Genomic DNA, 27,978 nt, shown 5'->3' on the forward strand with positions numbered 1-27,978 from the left:
TGTCCAAGGGAAGTATCTTCCAGCAGTGAGTGAAGACATCACTAGGAAAAAATGTCCGATACAATCCAAAAGTTATTAAATCCAAAAGTTCAAAAACACCAACAGTCACTCCTTTGAAATGATAGTCGAAGCGTTTCGGCCTTAACAAATCCGGCCTCCTCAGGACAATGAAAGCAGTGCCTTAGGCAGATGAATGCAGAAACTGCAATGACGCTATATAATTAATAGCATGGCGCAACACCACTAATACTTAACAGGAGCAAAACCAGCCAACACAATTCCTGGCATGGAGCCTTTCAAAAAAGATATTTGGGATTATATTTATCCTTGCTGGATATCTTGTTTTCAGTACAACATCATGAGGGAGGCAACAGCACACCAGCGGGCCCTTACCACTAGCCAGTCTATCGACCAACCCTCCACTTCCGCTGCCGCTAGTGGGCAGGAGGCCCTGCCACAGGACCCACAGGCCACTAGCACCCCTCCCCATGCAGAAGGTGAACCACCCGGCAAGCGTTCCCTGCGACCCGGACAAAAGCCAGAGACACATGCCAAGACCACCGCCAGGAAATGAGACTCTCCTGATTGTCCCCCTTGTGTCCCACTCAGTCACCATGTCCACCTTGAACAGCCATTGTTCCCCTTCCTATGGCCCCTTGGAAACTGCACCTGTGCTACAAACAGACTGGAACAATACCCTGGACTTTCCTCCATCATCACCCCATACCATTGCACTTTCCCCTCTATTTCTTAGCACCACAATAAACACCATTGGTAAAATCCCGACTACTAGTATTTCATGTATTGAAAATTTGTATTGATGGTAACAGCTACATCCGTTGCAAATGAACTGTACATAGTGGGAGCATAGAAAGAATAACCTGTAGCTGGCTGTAGTGATCACATCAGGACATTGTTGTCATATTACCAACATCTGTAAAATGATAATCCATAGGTGACAGTAAGTAGAGGTAACAAGTGGGTAATGTCAGCATGCCACTGCTGCACAGAATACACCCATAGCCATAGAAATGTGAAGTTGCACTATCTCACCTGTGTGTCATTGGAAGTACTGATGGATAACTGATGTTCTGTTGTCCACATCCTCATCCGCAGCCTCCTTATCCTCACTGTCCTCAGGATCCACTGCTTCCACAGAGGCATCTCCAGTCACCTCCTCCTGCAGAAAAGGTGCATGGGGCCAGATGTAGGAAAATCCTGCATTGCGACACTCAAATTGCGAGTCTGAGCAACTCGCAATTTGAGAGTCGCAATTCAGGATGCAGGATGGTGTCCCTGACACCATCTGCGACTCGCAAGGGGGTCGCAAAGGCCCACCTCATTAATATTAATGAGGTGGGTCTCGCAGCACTCACAGGGATGGTGGCCTGCTGGAGACAGCAGACCACCATGTCTGTGACTGCTTTTAAATAAAGCAGTTTTTTTTTTTTTGTAATGCAGCCCGTTTTCCTTAAAGGATAACGAGATCCATTACGAAATATAAAAAAATGAAACGTGCCAGTTTCATTTTTTCAGAGCAGGCAGTGATCCATTGGACCACTGCGTACTCTGAAAAAATGTTTTCCAGGCCATTCACAAAGGGGAAGGGGTCCCACTGGTGGTAACTGCGATTGCTTTGCGACCGCGTTCGCGGTCACAAAGCAATCCTGCATTGCGCTGCGACTCGCAAATAGGAAGGGGAACACCCCTTCCTATTTGTGACTTGCAGTCCCGTTTTGCGAGTCGGTAGCCAGGTTACTGACTCGCAAAACGGGAGTAGGGCATCGTGATGTGGGTTTTGCGTGTCACAAACAGCGAAAATCGCTGTTTGCGATGCGTAAACCTGTTGCTACATCTGGCCCATGGTGTCTGAGGACGAGGTTGTGCAACATGCAGCATGCCACTACTATCTGGCAGACCTTCTTGGGTGAGTAGCACAAGGATCCACCTGTCAGATGGAGGCACCTGAACCTGGCCCTCAGGGGGCCGAAGGTCCGGTCAATGATCCTTCTGGTTCACACATATTCCTCATTATAATGTTCTTCAGCCCTTGGCCTGGCATTCCTCACAGGGGTCAGTAGCCATGAAAGGTTTGGGTAGCCAAAGTCACCTGCAGGCATTGAGGAACAACATTTAGCCACACACTATCCTATTAGGTTAACATAAGAGGCACACACTAACGTACCCCGGGGTGGGACCAAGGCTCACCTATAAGCCACACCCTGGGCCTCTGTGGATGGGCGATTACATTTGGGATGCTGCTACACCTCAGGACAAAGGCATCATGCAGCGACCCAGGATATTTAACATTGACGTGGGAGATGTACTGGGCCACCAGGCATACCAACTGTACATTCATGTAGTGGAAACTTTTATGATTCCTGTACACCTGTTCATTTTGGGGGGGGGGACAAATGCAATATGTGTCCCGTCAAACTCACCAATAATATTGGAGATCTGTCCCATTGCACAGAATCTGGCCTTCACCGTGGCCAAATATTACACCTGGGGGAAAGCAATGTAACTGCACATGTGTTTTACCAGGGCAGGTAAGAGTCTTGTCAGCACGACTGAGAACATTGGCTGTGCCATTCCTGCTGCCAAGCCCACTGTCACTAGGAAAGAACCAGTTGCCAGGAAATGGAATACTGATAGAACTTGCACAAGAGGGGGGATACCAGTCAGATGACGGATAGCTGATATCAGGTCAGGCACCAATTGGGCACACAGCTCTGTGATTGTGGCCCTGTCCAGTCTATAGGTGAGGATATTGTGCCTGTCCTCCAGTGTAGTAAATTCTACCAGGGGTCTGTACACAGTGTTATGTCGCCATCTCCTGTTCATCCACAGCGGTAGGTATCTAAGGGTCACAAGAGTGTGTAGGCTGTCACAATTTGAACAAGTAAACCACAACAGCAGTCTACATTGTGCAATTACATATTGGGACAGTGTAAATATCAAGGTATGTGCCTATTTATCCTGTGACGCAGCAATTATCAAGAGTCCTGTTCACCCCTGTCTTGTGTGTAGGGACAGGTGGAAGTGAGGTAATTCCGTCGACGTTGAGTGTCATGGTGGTAGGTGGTCGTGAACTGCCATACAATTCCTTTTTGGATAATATTGGGCCCTATGGAGTACGGTGGCCAATGGGGATGCACGCCGGCAGTGACGGTTTACAGTGCCGCGGACGTGACCGCCATTTTCTAAATCATTCCTCACTTGTTTCCTGACCTTCAACAGGAGAGGACCTACACTGCATGTGCTGCTGGGACCTGTGTCTGGGACCTACCATGGCCCCTGTGACTGGGGAAAGGGCCCCGCCTTCCCTTCGGAGGAGTTGGAGCAACTGGTGGATGGGGTCCTACCCCATTAAGGACTGCCTCCAGTCTGGGCACTTGAGGGAATCACAGCAGCCACAAGGGAGTGAGCACAGTGGGTGACATAACAATATTTGGCTGGTGGGGTGGTATCCGGGTGGTGGTTGTGTGTTAGTGGGTGCGCCTAAGGCCAGGCCAGACATTGCAACATAGGTCCTCTGAAGGGTAATGGTTAATTGGCAAATACAAGTAACCTAGCTGTTAGTAGTCACTTCCAGGCGGGGAATGGTGGGTCTAAGGTGTGCTGCAGTTGGTGGTGTGTGATCCTCATCATGCCTTGGTGACTAGCCATATCACTGGTAGTGCAATGCATATTGTGTAGGCCTTTTCCCTGTGTGTGAGCGTGCTGTGTACGTCAACGGTGGTGTTGGTGCATTCATTGACCCAGTGTATCCTTTGTCCCTCTCCCCCTTTCTTGTTTTGTCATCCTGTCCTTGTGTGCATTAGCATCATTTGGTGGAGGAGCAGGGGCACCGGCAACAGCTGCATCCCATATGACTCTGGAGGCAGAGTACACCGACGCTGAGGGTATCAGTGGGATGGAGGGTGGGGGGAGCACCATTGCGGAGGCTGGAGGGGACAACGCAGACTCTGATACCTCCTCCCTTGTGGTGGTGGACACCTCTGTGACCACCCCAGCTGCAGGTACAGCCACCAACCCTGTACCAGCACTGCCCTCCCAATAGCCCCTCAGCGATTTACCCGTGCCTGCTCACCCTGAAGGGTGGGCATCTCCTTTGCCCCAGGCACCTCATGCCCTGCCCCAGTGAGCCCTGCTTCCCTGAGTGAGGAGTCTATTGACCTCCTGAGATCCATCTCTGTAGGAGAGTCAACCATTGTGAATGCCATCCAGGGGCTGCCATCCCAGATGCAGCAATGCAATGCATTCCTGGAGGGCATTCACTGTGGATTTGCAGCCCAACAGAAATTGATTCAGGCTCTGGCCTCCTCTCTGATGGCAGCCATTGTCCCTGTTTCTACCATCCCCCTCCCACTATTACTTCAAGGTCCCACTCCCTCAGCCCCAACCCATCACAGGCACACATACAGACAAGCATGCACACAAGGCAACACGCAAGAGTGGCACAGGCAAACACAAGCACCACACTTCATCCCACAGGCACTCACACAAACACCATTCAGTTGCAGACACAACAACGTGCACTGCCACCACTGTCTCCCCCTCCTCCTCCTCTTCCACCTCCCTCCGTCAAGTCCACACTCACACCTACATGCACGACATCTACATCCACCTGTGTCCTCTCCCACCGTGTCTGTCCCCCCCTCCTAAGGGACACAAATGCAAGCACTGACACACCCAACAGCCATCCACCTCACATCAGCATACAGCTCATGCACCTGCACCCAAATCCAGCAGACGTACACTTCCAGCAACCACTCCCTCATCCTCCACTCCTATTACCCCTCCCTCCTCCTGCCCCACGTCCCTAAAAAGCTTTTCCTTTCCCAAATTGACTTCTTCCCCACCCCTCCCCCCGTCCTGCACGTATGGGCAGGGTACCAAGGACACAGCCCAGCGCCTCAGCCAAACCGTCCACGGGGACAGTGGTAGCACCACCTACTCATTTTGGTAAGGATACCAACCTACAACACAGAAGTGGAAGGAGCCAGAACCATCAGGGATAAAGGGTAAGGGGCCTGCACCATCAGGGAAGAGTGTGAAGAGTCCTGCACCACCAGGGAAGAGTGTAAAGTGACCTGCACCAGCTGTGAAGAGGGGGAAGGAGTCTGCACCACCAGGGGGGATGAGCTCATCCACCCATGCCAGGAAGGGTAAAGGATCCACAACCTATGGACAGGAGGAGACGAGGCACTCAACTCCTGCAGAATCTGTCAGGCTAACACCGCCACCACCACCAGCTGTCATGGGTCCTCCACTGCCGCTGTGTAAGTGCAGCCATCAGGGAGTGCAGGGTCTGCCCAGGAGGCTCCTCCAACCACCACCACAATGCAGCCATCAGGGAGTGCAGGGTCTGCCCAGGAGGCTCCTCCAACCACCACCACAATGCAGCTATCTGACAGTGCAGGGGCTGCCCACGATGCTCCGCCAACCACCACCACAATACAGCTATCAGACAGTGCAGGGGCTGCCCACGATGGTCTGCCAACCACCACCACAGTGCAGCCGTCACCACCAGCGGACCCCATGTAGGCCACCCTCCAGGGGCTGTTATGCCGACTGCCCCCTGCAGAACCAGTGGGCAAGTCACCCACTTCAGAGACTGTGGCCTTGCACTCCCCAGGACAAAGCAATTGGTATATTGCCCCCTCCAGAACCAATGGGCAAGTCACCCACTTCAGAAACTGTGGCTTTGCAATCCCCAGGACAAACCAATGGGCATGTTGCCCCCTCCAGAACCAGTGGGGACATTTCCATATTCAGCTGAGGTGCCCCCGTCTCTCCCTGGGGTGCCTTCCCACTTGCAAAATGATGCCCCTGCAGTGCTCTCTCTGGCTGAACAGGTTGGAAACAGGTTGGGCCTTAGACTGTGCTATGTGGCCTTGTGTGCCCTCCAGACTTTGGGCTGGGCATTGGCCCTTCATGGACATTTGTATATATTTGTTTCATGTTTTGGATTTTGCTTTGCTATTACATTGTCATTACTCCAGCATTATGGTCTGTGCTTTATTATGGCATGTGCCATTGGTTTATGTGTTCAGCTGGTTGTGTGTATGGGGTGTGTGTGTGTTGGGTGTGTGTTGTGTGTGTGTCATATTCTTTTTTCCCCTCCCTCCCTTGTGTGCTAGGTGGCTGTACACACCGTCATCATCTTCATCAGCGTTGGTGTTCCAGGTGGAGCATGACGTAGAAGATTATCGGAAAAACTTGCAGTTCGTGTTCCATGGAGGCGTGGTTCTTCCCTGTGTCTCCAGTGGTGAGCCCTTTCACTTCTGAGCTCTGTTTCCACAATGTTTTGATGCCAATGGTCCCGCCCCGGAAAAGTTGGTGGTTTCCTGTCTCATAATATGGTGGGTGGTACTTTGTCTTCCACCTGTCTGTTGTTGACTACCGCCGTGGTGATTGTTCTTTCTGCCGTGGCAGTTAGTGTGGTACATTGGGTGTCTATGGTTGTCTATGGGAGTTATCACCACCATGGTCATAATTTGGTGGTACTTACTGCCAGCCTGTTTGCGGTATTACCGCCACTTTATCACTCTCTGCCTGGGTTGTAATGAGGGCCTAAGTGTCGCACTGCATGCAGAGTGCCACATGGTAACATGGAGGGCACAGTTTGGCTTTGTAGGGCTACCACTGTGTCTCTACATATGACACCACTGTGGTGCAAGCAGATGGTAGGTTCCTTCCAACAATAGGATACTGCCTCAAATATCGACTACACAACACATCTTTGCAATGGTTTAACCATTAGTTTGGATTTAATATGACAATTTCCAGGTCCCTGAGCCACAGCCCAAGATTGTCATATCCATCAACACAGACCTATTAAACCATTTCACAAAAACAGGGACATACACTATACCAAATGCAAGTCTGAGTCAACACTCCACCTACAACTAACAACTGCCATGGAATATTCCAAACCACTATCAAGTTTTACCAAGACATCTTCTCTCATTCCTTACATACAACCATGGGTTATGACCCCATTTGCCAATCCCACAACGGTGGAAGAGCATGCATCTAACCAAGGGCACAGAAGAACATGCAATGTGGAGGAGAGGGCATTTGGGCTTTTGGAATCAAGGTTCAGGTGCCTGGCCCGACAGGAGGAAGCCTCTTGTATGCTCCACCAATGGTGTGTAAAATCATACTGGCATGTGCAATCCTCTATATTATATGTATTGGAACAAATGTTCACTGGGATAAACCGATTGACATTCCCAACGAGGAGGATGATAATGGTGCTGCAAATTTGGAGGGGGAACAACAAAACACTGCTGTAGGTATTTGCAGGAGACTCCACATAGCACAGAACTTTTATACATAGTGACCCTACTATCATCATCACATTGTAAATAGCACCAATAAAATACTTTGCACCTGAATCTCCTTGGTCTACTCATTCTCCACTACATATCCCCATGGAATGTAACTCAAACCTGAGAGAGCAGGTAAGAAACTCAATAATTACAAGTATGGTAGCAACATCGTTTGTGATGTAAAAGGGTCTACTGCCTCCATTACACATATCAGTGACACGCAATATACGGTCATGTGATGCTTGAAGGCCAAGATCCATGCACCACAACATGTAACGTGCTGTAAAGTGGGCAAAGGGCTAGGTCCTAGCCCTTTCCCCACATTATAACCACGCCTACCAGGATGTATGCAAGGGGGGCATACATTAGATAGGGGCTGTGATCAAATGGTGTTTAAGTAATGTACGAACTGAACACTGTCACGTTTCAGGGTGAATGCTGCTTTGCCTGCACAGTGCATGTGTGACAAGGGGGAGACATCATTGGTAAATATGGACCTTCAATAACTGTACAGGGTTTGTAACCAATGTTAGAAGCAGAGCCTGCACTGTGTATCCATGGGATTATGTCCTGGCACTGCCATTGGGCACAACCCTGACACATGGTGGGCTGTATCTCACTTATGGCACACACACGTTGGCTGTGGAGTGTGCTATGGGTTGCCAGACAAATGATGCAGCTATGGGTGCTGAATCACTATCCAAACATATGTCCAATTGTTAGCATCTAAGAATTAAATGGTACAATGCACCATAAAATTATTGAATGGGTGGAATGTAGGCAGAGTGTGTACACTCCCTATGTACATAAGATGCACACTTTTCACACAAATCTGCTGTCTTGATACAGTCCTACAGCAATTCCAGATAAACATGTGAAGACTGATATATGATGCATGTCCTAGGTAGCAAAGGGTTTGCTAGTACCAACAATGGTTGACATGTGCCAGCATGGTTACCTAGTATGCTCTGTATAACAGCATCACACAGCAATACACGCCACCCATTGTCACTCACATGTCGGAACAAGAGCAATGTACAAACAGTTACAAATTATCCCATACATGTTTGAGCTCCAACATGGCAATCAGGTGTGGGATGTGCAACTATGTCCAGCAATGTCCAAAAATGTCAGAGACCCATCCAAACAATGAATGGGAGTAGTCGTAGCCATATATGTTGCATTTGGCTAATGAAAAAGCAGCACTGAGATGATTTTATTTTACACACCAACATCATTCAGTCATGGTAAGAGTAACCTAGTTTGTGGCATGCCGGAATAAATGCAGACCCATGTTCAATGGAAAATGTGAATGCAGAGCTGAGAGATACCCACAAATACTTGGAAATACAACATGGGAGCTGTTGTATTATTGTACATTAATATTATTATTCAGAGTGGAACATTCGGTAGCTTAGCAACCTACTTAGCAACTGGATTTAGAACTAGAACAGGGCATGTGCTGAGATTGTAAAGCAGAAGGCAGTTGCTGACTGTGATCTGTCAGGGTTCGTTGTATGTGTTACACCCGGAAATAAGAACCTCCAAGCCAGAAGGGTGGAGCGATGTCTTTTTAACGTGGCAACGAGGATGGGAAGCACATCATGTCGACCAACCCTGGCAAACCTTTAAAGCTGTCAAAGGCAGAGACTTGCATTGTGGCACTGATTGGTCGTTTGAGACTTTGGGAGGCTGGAGTTTATAAGGAGCATCGGTGGTGTGCAGAGATGTACGGTATCTTATGTGTCGCTAAAGCATATATTTAAATATGGAGAGTAATTAGAAATTGAACTACGTCGAGTCTTGTGTGTGAACCTTTGAGGATGAAGCGCTCCTTGGAAGTGCGGTGTGTTATTTTTGGGATACTGTTACATTCAGCAAATCCTACGATCTGTAACGGTGCATAATGTTTTTAAAAAGTGCAGAGTTTGGCAGAGTGCTTACCTCGCTATGGGTTTGGAAAGCACTTATCTTTCGCAACTGTTTTCCCGGCTCGCATGTTTCTTTTTGAATGGTGTGCATGCAACGTTCTTGAGAAATTCGGCCATATTGTTCGACGTCATTGGTTTCAAGCGGAATTTCCTGTAGAAACAAATGATGTTTCGAAGAGCGTCAGGAGAACAAGGGAGATCGGCGTCAGATAATGAACTCTTTGTCCGCTTCAGAATAACAACATCGTTGTGGACATGTGGAGATAAACATCTCCGATTTATAGCGAGTTGCAAGGCAATTCTTTTTTTTTTTTTTTGCTGGCTTTCATAAATAAAGGGCTTGTGTTGAACGGGTGCTTGTTAGGAGAAGTGCTGAATCTATGTAATTGAACTGATACCCCTGGATATAAGTGTTGTGGATTGCTTCGGTGACAGGCACACCTGTGTACCTGATGGCATTCAAGTAAGCAAGAATAAAGAACAAGGGGAATTCCATTTATGAACAAATGGACTACAGTGACTACTTCTATTATTTTGATTTTTTTTTTTATGTACAATAATTCTATTCTAAGGTATTCTGTGTTGTGAGGTCAGGCAAACATAGAATAACATTATGGAGTCCATAGCACCTCCACCCACATTTTTGGTTACTTCTGTGGAACCAAGTATGCACTGGGAGGGTTGGTGAGAGGCATTTGAAACTGATTTGGATGCTTTTGGCAGAGCTATTTTTACAGCAAAGAGAAAATTAGCCTTGCTAAGGCATAATATAGGTGCGGAAGGTAGAAAGGTGTTGAAAACATTGCTGTTTGTGTGTGTTAATACGGATGTGAAGGGGAATCGGATGAAGAGACGGATGAAGATGTATATACTAAGGCAATGGGAGCATTGGAGGATCATTACAGTAGAAAAACTGTTGTAGAATGTCATACTTTTTTTCAAGAGCACAAGCTCCTCATCAATCTATTGATCAATACATAAGTGCACTGCGAACTTTAGCGAACACACGTAAGTTTAGGGAGTTGCATGAAGAGATAACTAGAGATCAATTGATAAACCGCACTAAGAATTTAAGAATTCAAGAGAAATTGTTAGTTTTGAAGATCCGTCTCTAGATGACGCAATAGTAGTTGCAAAACATATAAAAGATACTTCACGATATATTAAAGAGTTAGGAAAGAAGGATGCGGAAGACACATCTGTGCAGGCCATCAAAAAAGGTAAATATTACAACAAAGGATACAGCAAATCAGTGAACGTGCATGGTGACGGAAAGAAAAGGTGCTATAGATGTGATAATATTAAACATTTAGCATCTTCAATGAATTGCCCTGCTGTGAATGCTAAGTGTTTCAAATGTAATAGAGTGGGACATTTCTCGAACGTGTGCAACCAAAAGAAAATGCTGAACAAGAGAAGTGTAAATATGTTGCAAAATAGTGTTGACAAGGAAGAAGATACTTCATCTGATTGTAATCACATTGAGGTATTAATGCTTAATGTTGTTACTACAGAATTGCTGAATGATGCAAGGGAGGGGACACGTGAGAATGATAGTTTTATATTAGAAAATAATCAGTACAGATCTCCAGAATGTGTAGTATGCATAAATGGTATATCAATACAATTGTTGGCAGATTTGTGTTCTCCATATATGTTTATCGATGGGGAAACGTGGTGTGAAGTAGGACTGAATGAACTATCCACAACCAAAGTAGAATTAGTCAGGTTTGGCGGTAACAAGATACCCATTATGGGGTGTTTCGAAGGGGAGGATAAAATTCAAGCAAAGAGAAATAACATGTTGGATATATGTAGTTGAAAGTGGGTGATGTTTATTAGGGTGGAAGGACCAAGGAGCATTGAATGTGATATTAAATCTAAATGCTGAAGAACAAGTATTAACAGTGTTGCATGAGAATATTGTGAAATGGAGAATGAGTTTCCTAGTTCATATGGGGATAAGTTGGGATGTCTCAAAAAATTCCAACACAAAATGATCCTAAAGGATGGTGCGAAACCAAAGGTTCACAAAGTGAGGAATGTACCAGTAGTGTTGAGGGACACGTTAAAAGTAGTGTTGTCAAAATTGTTGGAGATGGGTGCGATAGAGAGCATTGAGTCTTCGGAATGGTTAAGTCCGGTGGGTTTAGCTCGTTAGCCTATTGGTAGGATTAGGATGTGTGTAGATTTAAGAGGCCTTAACTACAATGTATGGGTAGATAGACATCTCATACCTAATATAAATGAGCTATTAGAAGGAATTAAAGGAGGGAAGGTGTATTCAACTCTTGATCTGTCAAGTGTGTACCATCAAATATTGTTACATCCAGAGTCAAGCCATCTTACATCTTTTATTACGCCTGAAAGTGCATTTAGATTCATACACATGCCATTCGGTCGTGCATCTGCTTCGGCAGTGTTCCAAAGAATTATGCAAAGTTTGTTAGGGGATGTGGAAAACATAAGGTTTTTTCCGGATGATGTCTTGGCGTGGGCAGGAAATGAGGATGAGCATGATGGAATAATGAGGAAGGTATGTAAAATTTTGGAAAAAGCAGGACTGAATGTTGAAGTGAATAAATCCACATTTGCATGCCAAAGTGTCGAGAATTTAGGTCACACTATATCTTGTGATGAGATAAAACCAAAATTTTATTTGATGGAAGCAATAGAAAAAGCACCATGTCCAGTTGATAAGGACCAGCTAAGGTTATCTCTGGGTTTGGCAGAACATTATGCCAAGTTTTAAAGAAATTTTGCTGATATGGCACAACCGTTGTGTGTGTTAATGAAAAAGAGTCAGAGGTATGTATGGTCAGAGGATTGCCAACAAGCTTTCGAGGATCTCAAAAGAAGTATTGTAAATGCTGGTGAGTTGAAATCTTTTGTAGCACAAAATCATACTATAATATCTACTGATGCTAGCATGCATGGGTTAGGAGCAGTATTGATGCAAATACATTAAGGAAAAGAGCAAGTCCTAGCATTTCCTTTGAGAACCTTGGGGGGAGCTGAGGCAACTTAGGGGGTTATTACAACTTTGGAGGAGGTGTTAATCCATCCCAAAAGTGACGGTAAAGTGACGGATATACCACCAGCCGTATTACAAGTCCACTATATCCTATGGAACTCGTGATACGGCTGGTGGTATATCCGTCACTTTTGGGACGGATTAACACCTCCTCCAAAGTTGTAAAAACCCCCTTATTCTGCAGTGGACTAGGAAGTACGTGCTTGTTGGTGGAGAATTCAGTACTTTAAAATTATGTGTGGGGAAGTAAATTTGAGTTACAAACAGATCATATATCATTAGTAGATATTTTGACCACAAAAGGTGCTGGTCGAGCATCTTCGAGAGTTGCGAAATGGATTTACAGACTACAAGAGTATACTTTCACAGTGAAATATGTACCTGGTGTGGCAAATGTGAATGCAACTGTTTGTCGAGATTGCCAATACAAGGCAATGATGAAAACAAGGAGGAGGAATGGTTGGTTGCAGACATTCAAGACATAAAAGCTAAAGTTATACCTGAAGATGTGTGGAAGACTGCAGTGGCTGAAGATGTGGAAATGCAGACGTTAAAGAAGAATTTAGATAAGCAGTGGTCAAAGCTGGGAGAGGATGCCAACATTGTGGCTAACTATAAAGATGTATGATCAGAACTATCTGAGCAAGATGATGTTTTGAGAAGGGTGGACAAGTTGATTGTGCCGTATAAACGGAGAGAGAAAGTGTTGGAGATTTTATATGAGGGACATGGGGGCATGTCAGGGAGAAAGAGAAAGACAAGGGAAAATATTTGGTAGCCTGGTATGGTTCAGGATGTAAAAACGTACGTGAGGAATTGTTTGTGTTGTGTGTATAGTGACAAGACAGGTTAGTGAGAAAACCCCTATTGTTCCTGTGCCATTTCCATACAAACCATGTCAGAAGGTGGGAATGGATGTGTGTGGCCTGTTTGAATTTGGTGGTAATGGAAAAAAACTATGCAATTTTCATGGTGGATTATCATTCCAAGTGGCCTGAGGTTAGTGTGGTGAAGGATGTCAAATCTAGTATGATTATAGAATTCTGTGAAGAAATATGGAGAAGATCAGGTTATGCCGAAGAGGTGATAACTGATAATGGTCCTATTATATATATTCCTTAGCTCCGAAGATGTTCTTTAAGTAATAATTTATTTGCAAGATGAATTATCAGCAGCCTCCAGCAACACCCGGTAGAGAGCATTTCTCCTCACAGCTGTCAACTGTCACAGCAACGGTTATAGAATGCTGGTAGGAACCAACTGGGAAGACAAGGGGAAAATGGGGAGGAATGGAATGGTACACTTGGATCCCTATGGGCAGGTGGGTACACAATGAAAGGAAGGGGGAAATAGGGAATGTACATTTTATACAAAACATTACTTATGATAAATTACAACAGGTCCCCAGTTTACGTCTGGTGAATTTGAGGATTATTTAGTATGCTGTGGTGTTAAGCATATTAAGACAGCCGTGGCACACCTTTGGGAAAATGGATTAGTGGACAGGTTCAATACGGTTTAAGTGAGAATATACAGTTATCACTTCAAAATGGCTTAACTTGGAAGAACAAGATTAAGAATTTACTGTGGAGCTATCGACCCACTCCACATTCCATTACAATGGAGACGACCTTTATGTTATTAAAAGTAAGGAACTATGTACCAAAGCCAAACCAGGTTGGATGGCAAGAGCAGGTAAAAGAAAGATAAATGAAAGAAATGTGTTAGGTCGTGTGGAGACGAAGCAAGGTAATTATGATGGAAAAATAGAGAGTAGGGTGAAGGGGTGTAAGTTTGCGGTTGGGGATTGGGTGCGAACCAGGTTGTGGGGAGGGACCAGAAAGGGTCTATCCAACTGGTCTATGCCCAAGCAGGTAATAAGGGTAAGGAGATACAGTGTGGAATTGGATGATGGAAGGAGATGGAATATGAAAAGTGTGGTCAAATGTAATGATTTGGAAATGCAAGGGTGGAAAGATAATAGTTATGGAAGCAATGGAAGGAGAAGTAAGACGAAGGAGGTGCAGATGAGGAGAAGAGAGACGCCAGGATGTTTGAGGGATTATTACACAGAGTAATCACATTGAGTAACCCTTACACTAAAGTGTGTGTAATGTAGGATTGTATATTAATTGTTAGTATAGTTTTTGTATGTAGTTGTTTTATTATAGGAAGGGAAATATGTTGTATTATTGTGCATTAATAATATTATCTAGAGTGGAACATTGGGTATCTTAGCAACCTACTTAGCAACTGGATTTAGAACTGGAACAGGGCATGTGCTGAGATTTTAAGGTAGACGGCAGTTGCTGACTGTGATCTGCCAGGGTTGGTTGTATGTGGTATACTGGAAATAAAAATCTCCAAACAAGAAGGATGGAGCAGCGTCTTTTTAGGAAGTCACTTGGAGAGAACACAAGTGTTGTGGCAGGTGTAATGTCATGTGTGTGTGGCACTCATTACATCTCACAAATTCCGTCAAAGGGACAGTAACTATCATGAGCCAGTAGTAGGAGTGTTCATCTACAATTTACACAAGTCACATGTTGCATCCTGTACATGTATGAGCAGACAATGTTGCTGTAGAAGATGTGTACAAATTGGAAGCAGCCTAAAGAATGGCAGCAGTGTAGGAGACAAAACATACCTTACAAGTAATTTGGTAAAACATGTAGAAGGAACACATAGACCAATACTGACTGTGTAACACATCAATGTCTACTTCTGAAGATCCAACATATGTACGGAGAGGGTGGCCAGGTCAGTAAATAACCCAGTCATGTTTGCCACTACTATATCCTGGTAGGTGCCCATCGCATGCCAACATGACAAGAGGCAGTGACAGGTAACACTGTCTGTCCCCTGGCATTTCCCAAAATAGAATTCACAAAAATCAAATGATTAGACATGTCCAACATGTGCACATAACCATTTCTCTGTACATGAGAGGGGAAGGCTGACATCAAGTAACGCAGAGGAAATGTGATGTCCCGGTCTGCTTGATTACAATTGTGCATATGTCTTCCTGCAAGGGAGTGTGCATTGCTTTGCTGATTAGCAGTCATGAAGAGGCTAGATCCCCGCTCAAAACACTCTAACACCACTGCTCTGGCTACATAAACGTTTGATATTGTCAGGGGCCTGATGCATGTGCACAATGGCCTGAGTAATCTGGAGCTCCATAAACCTGCCCCTTCACATGCAACCATGGGTTTGTGTTGCCATACTAACTCCCACAGTAGCGATGAAGAGTAGGCTGCCATCTATGCTAGACTGCCACACTGCTACACAGTGGTATGCCATTGTATGTGACAGTCATAACAAACATGATGTGGACGAATGTGAGTGCCCAGTTGGTGGCATACAGACATATATCACATATCTCAGCACACATGTACCACTTAAATGGCTCAGGCATGGTAATTCTGAACAAAAGGCAGCCTACCACAAATGTAAGGGCATGTGTATCACAAGATCACTGACTGAAATAAATGACCTTCACATGTGTTCCACATTCCATGAACACACCACTGTGGTCTTATGTCACTGAATGACACTACACATATATTTACACATACACAAAATATAACAACCTTCAGTGACACATGTTCATACCATCTCCTGCATCTAAGATGCATGGGGAACTACATGTCACATGTGTAGCAGAGCATCATGAAGATAACACACCACAGATTGGACATACATGCACACACAAATTGCCTGATGTAACGTGATGTTACCCCAGTCCTAGTCCACTTTATCCTCTGAGTACAAATTGTCATGGCTGTGACATGCCTTACCATGTTCTGGACATCGGCCATCATATATTTTGTGTTGTAAGTATGTGTACATTTGTATATCAGACATAACTATGTGGTACAGCCACAAATAAGTGTTCAAACACTTATGTACACTCATAGCACAAATGTGCTAACATGTATACGGACACAGTGTAGCTATACATGCACATATGCACAAGGTATAAGTCATCGCATGCAGCAGAAACATATATAAACATATAGGTTCAAAATACCAATGTCACCATCAAGATATGACTGAATAGCTACACGCATGGAACGCGCATGGAGTGTCTAGGGGTTCTCATGTGTGCACTGGCCAAGTTGGAAGAATGGCCTAGGGTATGCTTACTGTCTTTATTTCCAAGGATTACAATGCACATTCCCTATGACCAAGGAGCTGTCAGATTGGATAATAAATAACTTCAACTAGTCCATACATTTGCCATCCACTGTTCCAGCCATTCACAATATGTATGTATACTTAATGTTGGACAGGTAAGTATAGAACTTCAACTGGCATAATAGTGGCCCATCTGACAACAGGCAAATTTGTTCTGTACTCAATGACATGGATTCACACAGTGCAATCATTTGGCTGAGTAGATGGATCTCAGTAAACGTGGAAATGCTATATGTATACAAGGTGCTTTATTTACAGTTGCAAGTGTATTTTCAAATGCTATACATTGTCCAGTTCACAAACCCCATGAGTGAACATTAGCCATGTGTAGCACATTCAGAGTCCAGGGGTGAGGGACATGTCATGAGCCATGGTTATGAGAAGTGTGCATTAATGTAGGTTAGAAATTACAAATTGGTAAGAATGGAGAAAATGACAGTAGATAGCAGACAAGTCAACTGTGGTTGAGTGAAGAGAGCATATTTCCTATTGTCACAATACTGGCATGATCTTAAGCCCATAACTAAGGAGATAGTGCCCACATCTTCATCCTCTGATGTGTGTGTTGCCTCCTGTGCCATGGCTGGTGCTATTGTAGTGGTAGAGGGGCCCAAACATACATCAGGGGATAGGGATGTGGAGTCAAAGGTTCAAGCAGCTGCCATTTGTGGGAAGGAACACATAAGGCATCAATGCAGCAAAGAGGAACAGCTGATTTTTCAACACTGCAGCAACATCATGGTGGTGGGCAGCCATGTTTTCCCTGCGGGAGGCCACTTCCAGCTGTATGGACTCCAGGGTATTCTGCATAGCCCCAGCCTGTTGTCTGTCATGCTGCTGCCAGTTTGGGAGGGCAGTTGTTGTAGCCTCTGCTCCATGACAGCAGCTATGTCAGCCAGGGACTTCTGGAGTCCACGTAGCAGGGAGTGGGTGCCTCTGATGGCAGCTGAGTTGTCCTTAATTGGACTGAAGCACCTCTGCACCCCCTCTAGGATGCCTGCCATGGTCTCCATCCCCACCCGCACGTGCTTGGCCAGCTCCCGCCCAACGCCTACCACTGTTCTCTGAAAGGTGTTTTCTGGGTCCTCGGATTCCAGGGCTGTGTCGGTACTGGCTTGTGGTGTGTGCTGGAGGGTGGGTGGTTGTTGTGGAGACCCCGCAATGCTGTGTCCTCCCTCCAACTGGAGGTGGTGTCTGGAGGGATCCCAGCACATTCTGGAGAGTCCCTTCATTGACGGTTGGCAGCTGGTCATCAATGTCATCTGTAAAATCTAGGACAGGAAGCTCGGCAGGAGGTAAGCCATCATCCTCTGCAATGAGATAGTTTAAAGTCCATCTTAGATTGTTGTGGCTGTTGACATGGGACATCATTTATTTTCTACTGGAGGCTCAGTGACATGTTATTGACCCAAGGTTGTAGTTGTCCATTATTTGTAGCATTGTGCATCATACATGGATCAAACTCATAAGGATTTTTGGGCTATATTTAGGTGCTCTGAGCACCAACTGAGCTCTAGTGGTCCAATGACCTACGCCATATTTACAAGGTGGCGTTAAATACGGCCCCTTCACAAGCAACACTCTGCCACAGCAACACCCATTGCATTTTGATGCTGCATTAGATTTATGAGTTTTTCTAAACCACAAGCATGGCAAAAAGAGGAGAAATGCTTTCATTTCTCCTCGGTTTTTTGCTATTTCCTGCATCCTGCAGCACACATAGAAAGAGCAAATCGCCATTTAGGATTGTTGTTGTGCAGGAATGTTCTTCTTCCTGCACAAAACAATCTCCCCCTCAACGCAGCTATCTTTGCACTCTGGTGCAAGGGTGGCTGTGTTGGTGCACAGCAGCAATTTAGCACTGGTGCAGGGGTAAACACAGAAGTGTGCCGTATTCTTTTAAATATGGTGCATCCCTCCATTTTGAATATGACGGTGTATGACACTGCCAAATTTGGTGCAGCACCACACACCGTCATTTTCTGTTAAATATGGCCCTCTGTCTTGTCTGATGGTGAGATTGCAGCTACTTGTACAGTTGCACACATGATGTTTACAGACATGCTCCATGTCTTGTATGTGTTTTATTTTGTGGCCATTCCCATATGGCGCACATAGTTGTGTCTGAGTTGTTGTGGGTTCACCCTGTGTGGGTTGTGTTCCACAGGTTGCAAGCTTTAGGGCAGATTTTTTCTCAAGTGACACGGCTCAGTGCTGCAGAAATATGTGTTGCACAACACTGTGTCATAACGCAAGGATGTGCCATGTTTACTAGAATATGGTACAGCCCTGCAATTCCCCCTGTGTCTGCACAGATGTTTTCTCCCTGCACCAACATAGGCATTGCTGCAGCATGATGAAGGGCTGCTTTCCTTGAGGGGATGATTTGTTTATGTGCAGGGAGGGGTCCTTTCCTGCACATCTACAAGCTATTTTTGCTAAGGTGGCATTTCAATGTGTGCTGCAAGATGCAGCACACGTGAGAAGGACAAAGCAACAAGGAGGAAGGGAAGCATTTTGGCCAGTTACACCACCCTGACACCACCACTGGGATGGTATTAACCTCAGTCCTAGTTTCTGATGTCTGTTTTGATTTGGTGTAGGGGCTTTGACAATATGCAGTGGGTGTTGTTGTGGCACAGCCACAGCCACACTATTTGCACATCCCTTCCAGGCCATGTGCTGCATATTTACATGGTGGACTATTGCGATAGTGAGTGGCTTATGTCCATGTTGTGTATATATTGGAGTGCATTGCACAACCAAAGCATCAGTACATGTGTGGCTTGGGTGGTAATGGAGTGCCTTGATTCAGGGCTTATGTGCCCGGATGCAACACTTTAACATGCATTGAATGTGTCCTATGTGCCTCCCCCTTCTACTATTTGTGGAATTCCAGATATTTCTCCCCTGCAACTTAACCTGCATTTGTGGTAGCTCTTGGTAGTCTGCGCTGTCCTGCGATTCCAGTGACCAGCAACTCTGGAATGCCTGCTGCGACCATCTCCTCCAGCTCATCCAGGTCTTCCTGTGGTGCGGGACTTCCACCTCCAGTCTGCAGTGCTGCCTTTCGGTTCCTGGCAACTTTCTCCTTAGTCCTGCGCTTGCAATTGTGCCATCAGTTCTTGCCCTCAGTGACAGTCCTCTTCACCTCTGCTACGCTGTTGACTTTGTCTACTATTGCCTGCCATATTGCATCTCTCCTACTAACTGGCAATTTGCAGGTGACACAGAGCTGGTGTTGGTGCTCCGTCACCTCTCTGACCAGGATGTCATGCTCCTCCTCACTAAAGAGATTGAAGGGTTTTCCTGGGGTCTCTCCTGGCCTGCATTCTCCATCTTGTCTTTAAATTTCTATTTTTCCTGCTTGTGCATTTTGTTTTGACGCTAATGCAGTAAAAAATGGCGCGATCCCATTTTGCAGCATATATACGTGCCAAAACATGGTCTAGGGCCACTTTTGCAGCATTAGCATAATTTTTGCTTACGGCATGTCTCAATGGTTAACCTCATTTTTTTAATGCTAACCATTCCTTAGCGCCATTGTGCATAATTTCTTAAATATAGCGCATGGATGGCACTTGGGAATGACGTTAGCTCTTGTTTAAAACAATGACGCACAACTGCACTAGCGCTAGCTAACACAGTTGTGCATCTTTTTTCATAAACATGGGCCTTAAATGTGCAGTCTATTATTCACACCTATATATTTTTTTATTTTTTTAGTCTATGTAACTCAAGAAGGAGAATACCTATGAAAGAAAATACCTTATATTCATGACAATGCCTACTTGAATGTTAAACATGGCCACACTAATCTTTTAAAGTGCGTATGTGGAAAGTTTAGAGCCTAGGAAACTAATATTTGAAATGAAGATAACAGCTACCAGAGTTTGCAAGATTTTCATACTGTTTCATAAACAGACTGACATTAGGCATGCTGATAAAAATAACAAAAATGCAAAAAAGAGAAAATCTTCTTTTCTGATGTTTAGGAGACTAAGGCCCTCATTACAACCCTGGCGGTCGGTGTTAAAGCGGCGGTAATACCACAAACAGGCTGGCGGAAAAAAAAATGGGATTACAACTGTGGCGGAAACCACCAACATAGACAGCCACTTTAACACTCCGACCGCCACAGCGGTAGAAACAAACAGCGCGGCGGTCACCGCTAACAGAAAGGCGTAAGACAAAGTACCGCCCACCCTATTACAAGAGGCCTGTCCGCCACCTTTTCCGGGGCGGAACCAACGCGATCAAAAGCACGGCGGAAACAGTACACAGAAGGGAAAACACTCACCTCACCACACCCAACGAGGAACCAGGACTCCATGGAGCCCGAACTACACATACTGCCCATGTTGGTTTACCTCCTCTTCTATGAGGAGTACGAACGGCGGCGGCGGCGACTACGGTGAGTACTGTGCCTACAACACAGAGGAGAGGGGGAGGAAACAGAGTGACGCACACATGCAACACCCCCATCCTCACCACCACACACAACAACAGACACACAAATACATGCAGCAACATTATATATACAGATTATATATCCATCAGATCGAAAATATACAGGCACCTCAGGGGAAGGAAGAGGGGGGGTACCTTAGCCTGATGAACGCATGACGCCACTGCTGCACAAGGGGGCTCCATGCTCATTGATATATCCTGGGGAGTGCAAAGCCACAGTCTCACAAGTCTTTCCAGTGGGTGGTTTGCCCACTGCTTTATCCTGGGGAGTGCAAAGCCACAGTCTCTCAAGTGGATGTCATTCTCCACTGGTTCTGGAGGGGGCCTGGTGCCCAGAGTGCTCCAAGTGCAGTGTGGCCGGAACAATTCTCTCACCTGGGTGTGCGTGCCATGAGACTGGTGAGGTTCAGGTAGCATGATACAACATGGAGGCAGCAACATACCCCACACTACTGCAGCTGCGCCTTCCACCTGCAGGTGCAAACAGTGATGGATGTCATGCCTCATGGAAGATGTCCAGGGTCCAGGAACTCTCCTCCAACCTCAGAAAACTGACCACTGGGGATGGTAGCCATGTCAGCGGTGATGCTTGTGTCCGAGGACACCGCAGGGCCAGTGGCGGTGCTTGCGGTGGTGTCTGTTGTGGTGGTGCTTGCAGTGGTGTCTGTTGCGGCGCTGATTGTGGCGGTGCTTGCGGCGGTGCTGGCGACGGTGCATGGGTCATCACCTGCAGAGGGACACAGCAGGATGTTTCCTGCAGCCTCAGATGGCTGCCCACTAGGGAAGATGCTGGGGACTGTCGCTGAGGCTGTAGACGTGCCGGGGCGGTGCAGGTGACGGTGCAGGTGGCGGTTGTGGTGGCGGAGCAGCTAGCGGTGTTTGCCGCCATACAGGTTTGCGTGGTCGTGGACAGAGAGTGTGACACTGGTCCCTCAGTCAGTGCCACCATGCCCTCTCCTGACCTGCTCTTCAGCTTTTGGCCCTTCCCCAGCTTTGATGGTGCTGCAGTTGTCTTGCCACTATCCCCTTTGGTTTTTGCTGAGCCCTTGGTGGCTGGCACTTTCGGCTTCTCCCTCCGGGATGTGGGCACCTTTTTCACCGTGGCAGGTGGTGGAATGTCCTTGCCCTCGCTATGTGGCACACTGGCAGCCCTGATGGGTGGCGCACTCCATGACCCCGCAGTTGCTGGCAACACTGTGCCTGAGGATTTGGTGGCTGAGGTGCTCGGCTGGGACCTGGAAAGCCTGGCCTTAGGGGAAGGACAGGGGGAGGTGTAGGGAAGAGGTCAATGTTAGCCAGGAAGAGTTTCTTAGACACACTGAGACGGGAAGATGGAGGGGGTTTGGGAGTGGAGGTAGAGAAAGTGGTTGTAGGAGGTGTACGTCTGTTGAATTTGGGTGAAGGTGCATGGGCCAGAGGCTGTTGTGAGGTGGATGGCTGTTGGGTGGGTGTGTGCCTGCGTTTGTGTACTTTGAGAGGAGGGCTCACTGACACACTGGGAGAGGACACTGGGTACGTGTGCATGGTTGTAGGGGTGGTGATTGCTCGTGAGCGGTGTGTGGTGATCGGCGTCCTGGTGATGGAGGCAGTGGCTGAGGATGTAGTGAATGCAGGTGTGAGTGGAGACGAGACTGGGAGGGAGGAGGAGGACGTGGAGGAGGGGGACACAGTGGAGTCTGTGGATGTTGCTGTGTCTGCATGGAGATGGTGCTTGTATGAGTGCCTGTGGGATGTGTGGTGCTTATGTTTGCCTGAGCCACTTGTGTGTTGATGAGTGTGCATGCTGGTCTGATAGTGTGCTTGGGATAGGCTGAGGTAAAGGGGATTGGGTCTGGGTGGAGGAAGTTGGAATGGGAAGGCTGGACACAGGGACAATGGCTGCCATCAGTGCTGAGGCCAGAGCCTGAAATGCTCTCTGTTGGGCTGCCTGCCCAGAATGAATGCCCTCCAGGTATGAATTTGTTTGTTGCAAATGCCTCTCAACACCCTGGATGGCATTCACAATGGTAGATTGCCCAACAGTGAGGGTTCTCAGGAGGTCAATAGCCTCCTCACTGAGGGCAGCAGTGCTGACTGGTACAGGGCCTGAGGTGCCTGGTGCAAAGGAGATGCCCACCCTCCTGGGTGGGTGGGCACGGGACACACGCTGAGGGGCTGCCGGGAGGGCAGTGTTGGTAGGGGGGATGGCAGCTGTACCTGTTGATGCGGTGGGCACAGAGGTGCCCGCCACCGCAAGGGAGCTCCCATCAGAGGAGGAGTCACTGTCAATGCTGTCTGCTCCTGTCCCCGCCATGGAGCTCCCCTCGCCCTCCGTCCCACTGGTGGCTTCAGACTCTGTTGTTTCGCCCTCCAGGGCCAAGTGGGTTGCAGCTCCCTCCTGCTCCGGTGCCAATACTCCTCCGCCTGATGATGCTATTGCACACAAGAACAGGGAGACCACAAAAAGGGGGGGGAAAGACAGAAGAAAGACATATTCAGTGCATGCAACACTACTATCGTTGGCAGACACAACACACATGGAGCAGCCCTCTTCACTACGCCATGCACTAACAGTTCCTAGACATTTCAGCTGACCATGGGGTACGAGGCCTAAGACCAATTGCTGCACACCTGGGAGTCACGGGAGCCTGACTAGATGTAGATGGCTCTTACCACTGGTGGGGTTGGGGTGCCACATAGCCTGCCTCACAAGGGACATTGCCTACCAAGTTCGCCCTGGCCTAGGGGAACCCACTGCCCACCTCCCCCACCCAGACGCCCCGTAATGCACGCACAGTCAGCTGAATGAGAGTGTACTCACCCCCTTGTGGCTGTTGTGATGCCCTCAAGCTCCCATCCAACTCCGGATACGCCACCGCCAGGATCCAGAACATCAGGGGGGTCATTGTGCGACGGGCACCCCTCCCACGTTGGGAGACCATCCCCAGCTGGGCCTCTGCTGTCTTCTTGCTCCATTGGCGCAGATCCTTCCATCTTTTACAGCACTGGGTGCTCCGTCTGTGGTAGACCCCCAGGGTCCGGACGTCCTTGGCGATGATACACCAAATACCCCTCTTCTGATGGGTGCTGACCTAGAGGAATGGTACAGGGGGAAAAGGAAATTACTTGCCCGTCCGGACCGTCATACTCATTGCCCCCCAGTTCCCACCCTTGCCCTGATGCACATTCACTCCCCATCCGCACATGCAGGCCTCAGCCCCCCCATGGATATTCCATCCACACCACTCAAAACAGGCATTGCCCATGCAGCATGCTCACAGTGTACTCACCTGTTTGTCTGGAGGGCCGTACAGTTGCATGTACTGGGGGAAGACCTTATCCACTAGTTTCTCCATCTCCTCTGAAGTGAAGGCAGGGGCCCTTTCTCCAGACACATGAGCCATTGTTGCTTCCAGACTGAGGTCACAGCAGCACTTGCAGTGTAGGTCCTCTCCTGTTGAAGATCAGGTATCAAGTGAGCGAACAGAAAAGAAAATGGTGGTCACGTCCGCAGCGGTGTGTACCGTCACCGCCGGTGTACATCGTTATTGGCTCCTGAGACCCATAGGGCCCAATGTTAACCAATGCTGAATTGTGCCGCGGTCTTCAACCGCCCACCGCGACGGTGTACAACGCCAGCACAGTTACCTCATAGCCCCTTGTTCCACCTTACAGGTCAGGCAGCCGCCATTTCAGGAGGCCACATGGGATGGATGTAAACTGTGTAACACCTATCTAGGCCAGGAATATAGACAGATACCGGCACATTGTGGATTAATTATGTTTCTGAAAATAAACCATTGTGATACCTCAGTGTTGGATGACTCTCTGCTCGCTGTTCTCCTCCATAGGTCACGTCCGCTGGGGCAGGTGATGAGAAGGGTGACCGAAGGGGGGTCTCATTTCCTGGCGGGGGTCTTGGCAATGTTCTCTGTCTTGTTCCTGGATCTCAGGGACTGTTTGTGGGGTGGTTCTCCATCTGCAGGGGGTGGGGTGCTGGTGTCCTGTTGCTCCTGTGGCGGTGCCTCCTGTCCAATAGCGCCGGCGGAGGTGGAGGGCTGTTCATCGTCCAGTCTAGTGTCAGGGTCCCCTTGTTGTGCCACTGTGTCCCTCCTGGTGTTGGCGAGGTCTGCCAGCACCCCTGCTATCGTGACCAGGGTGGTGTTAATGGACTTCAAGTCCTCCCTGATCCCAAGGTAGTGTTCCTCCTGCAGCCGCTGGGTCTCCTGAAACTTGGCCAGTACCGTTGCCATTGTCTCCTGGGAATGATGGTAAGCTCCCATGATGTTGGAGAGTGCCTCGTGGAGAGTGGGTTCCCTGGGCCTGTCCTCCCCCTGTCGCACAGCAGTCCTCCCAGTTTCTCTGTTACCCTGTGACTCTGTCCCCTGAACCGTGTGCCCACTGCCACTGCCCCCTGATTTTCTTGGGTTGGTGGGTTTGCCTGGTTTCCCTGTAGTGGTGGACACACTGCTGATTGACGTGTCCTGGGGACAGAGGGATGGGCCTGCTGGGTGGGTGCTGTGCTGGTGTTTCCTGAGGGGGGAGGCTCTGTGGTGGCTTGTGACAGTGTCAGGGGAACCAACTGTGCCGAGGTCCCAGATGGGCCGGGCTGGTCATCTTGATCCAGTTGTGCAGAGCTGCTGTCATCACTGTGGACCTCTTCTGTGAGGGGACTGGATATGTCTGGCACCTCCTGTTCGGTGACGTTGGGTAGGGGTCCTGTTGGGGTGTAAATGCAAAATTATTGTATCTGTGTGTGCCATTGTGTGCAATGGGTGGTTGACCCTCTACTCCAGTGCTTGCATTATTGGTTTGGACCTTGTGTGATTGGTAATTTTGGGGCATGAGTGAGTCTCTGTAGTGGACATGCTTGGGTGATGGGTGTCCATGCATTGGTGTCACATGCAGGGCTTGATTTTGAGATGTGTGGGTTGTGTTGGTGGGGTATCTGTGGGTTTTTGGGGTGATGGGTGTGAGGTTAAGGGTGGGAGTATGGGATGGCATGCAGGTGGTGTCGGGGGATAAGGTAGTAAAGATTTGCCTTACCAGAGTCCAGTCCTCCTGCTACTCCTGCGAGGCCCTCAGGATACAGTATTGCCAAGACTTGTTCCTCCCATGTTGTTAGTTGTGGGGGAGGAGGTGGGGGTCCACCGCCAGTCCTCTGTACAGCAATCTGGTGTCTGGAAACCAGGGAATGCACCTTCCCCCATAGGTCATTCCACTTCTTTGTGATGTCATCCCGTGTTCTTGGATGCTGTCCCACTGTGTTGACCCTGTCGACAGTTCTGCGCCATAGCTCCATCTTCCTTGCAATGGTGGCCTGCTGCACCTGTGATCTGAATTCACTGTGGCTCTACCCAGACGACTTCCTCCACCATGACCCTGAGCTCCTTCTCAGAGAACCTGGGGTGTCGTTGAGGTGCCATGATGTGGTGTGAGTGATGTGTGAGGTGGTGCCTGTTGTGATGTGTGAGGGGGGGTGTTGGTGTGTGTTGTTTTAGGTGCGTGGATGATGTGTTACTGATGGTGTTGTGTGTCTGTGGATGCTGGTGTTGTTTTTGGTAGTGTCTCTCTGTGGCCTGCTTTCAAAATTTTGGTAGTAAACGTTTGTGGGTGATGTGGGTGTGTGCTTTATATTGGATTGGGTGTGGGTGTGGTGTATGTGTATTGGGTGTATGTGTACTGGGTGTTTGCATTTCAATTAGTCCAATTTGGTTGTGTTTTGTTAGTGTGTGTGTATTTTGAGCGCGGCGGTGTGTACCACCAATGGATTACTGTGGTTGAAAGACCGCTGCCTTGATTTGTGGGTCGTGATACTCTGTGCGTATTCCTGTTGGCGTGACGGTGTTGGTTTTGTTATTGCCAGTTTATCACTGACCTTTGGTGTGGCAGACTTGTGTGGGTGTCTGTATTGTGGCAGATTCCGGGCTGTGGGTCGTAATACCTGTAGCGGAATTGCACGGCCGCAGCGGTATGTTGGCAGTCTTCTGCACGGCGGTAAGCGGGATTTACCACCAGGGTTGTAATGAGGGCCTAAATGTATTAGGCAACATTACATGGTCATCTACCCGAGCATGAAGATAATTTGGAAGGATCTGTGTTTTGATACAATTGCCTACCTTTTAGATATGTTCTTAACTGAGGCATTGTTAATGCAACAATAAAGATGCAAGAAGCTGCACACACAACTTGTCACTTCTTTCTTCACAGTGAATCACTGAGGAGGAATAAGGTGTAAAGATACCTATGAATTAAGGAGGGGCTGACAAAAAGCTGGTTGCTTGAGGAGAATATCAGAGAGCTGACAACCTGCTGCAACTACTGTGAAGGATGTCACTCCTAGGCATGCAGGAGTAAAACATGGCTTGCCATAATATAGAAACAGATGGTGTAACAATTCAATCAAAACTGTAATTGGGAGTCTGATAAAAATATAGGTCTAAAGAAAGATAGGGCTTAGACTTATTACTAGTTGGAATGTGCAACATACGATAATTTGACTTTTTCTAACATTCCTTTTGTTTTATATTGAGGCTGCAGACAGAATAAGACTAGGTCTTATCATTATTATGCACAAGGCTAGTGTCCTGATTGCACATAATAAAAAACTAATTATCATAAACACCACTTGCGGTGTGTGTCTACTGCTTTCAGGGATCAGGTTAAAGGTCTGCACACTACAAATAACTACTGCAGATATGTCTACCTCTGACAGGGGAGTGTGAGTCACAACTCTCTAAATTTACAAGAAGATCATTATAGAGAAGAGTAAGAGACACCTGCCTGTATTACTATTCTCTTAAGTGGTTGCAGTCATCAAATACCCCTTGAAGGTTAAGGAAACCTACACATGTGTAGCCAACATTTACATTGGATCACAAGACTTTGATCAACCGCCAGTAAACAGTGTGGATAAGGATTATTACCCTAGCAAAGGCAAGACTGATCCATCATAGCATGATCAGTGGAGGCAGGATTACACAGATGCCCTTCAGGTTTTAGAACACATTAAGTGAATTTGTGA

The sequence above is a fragment of the Pleurodeles waltl genome, chromosome 7, assembly GCF_031143425.1.
Source record: "Pleurodeles waltl isolate 20211129_DDA chromosome 7, aPleWal1.hap1.20221129, whole genome shotgun sequence".
In the NCBI taxonomy this organism is placed as follows: Eukaryota; Metazoa; Chordata; class Amphibia; order Caudata; family Salamandridae; genus Pleurodeles; species Pleurodeles waltl.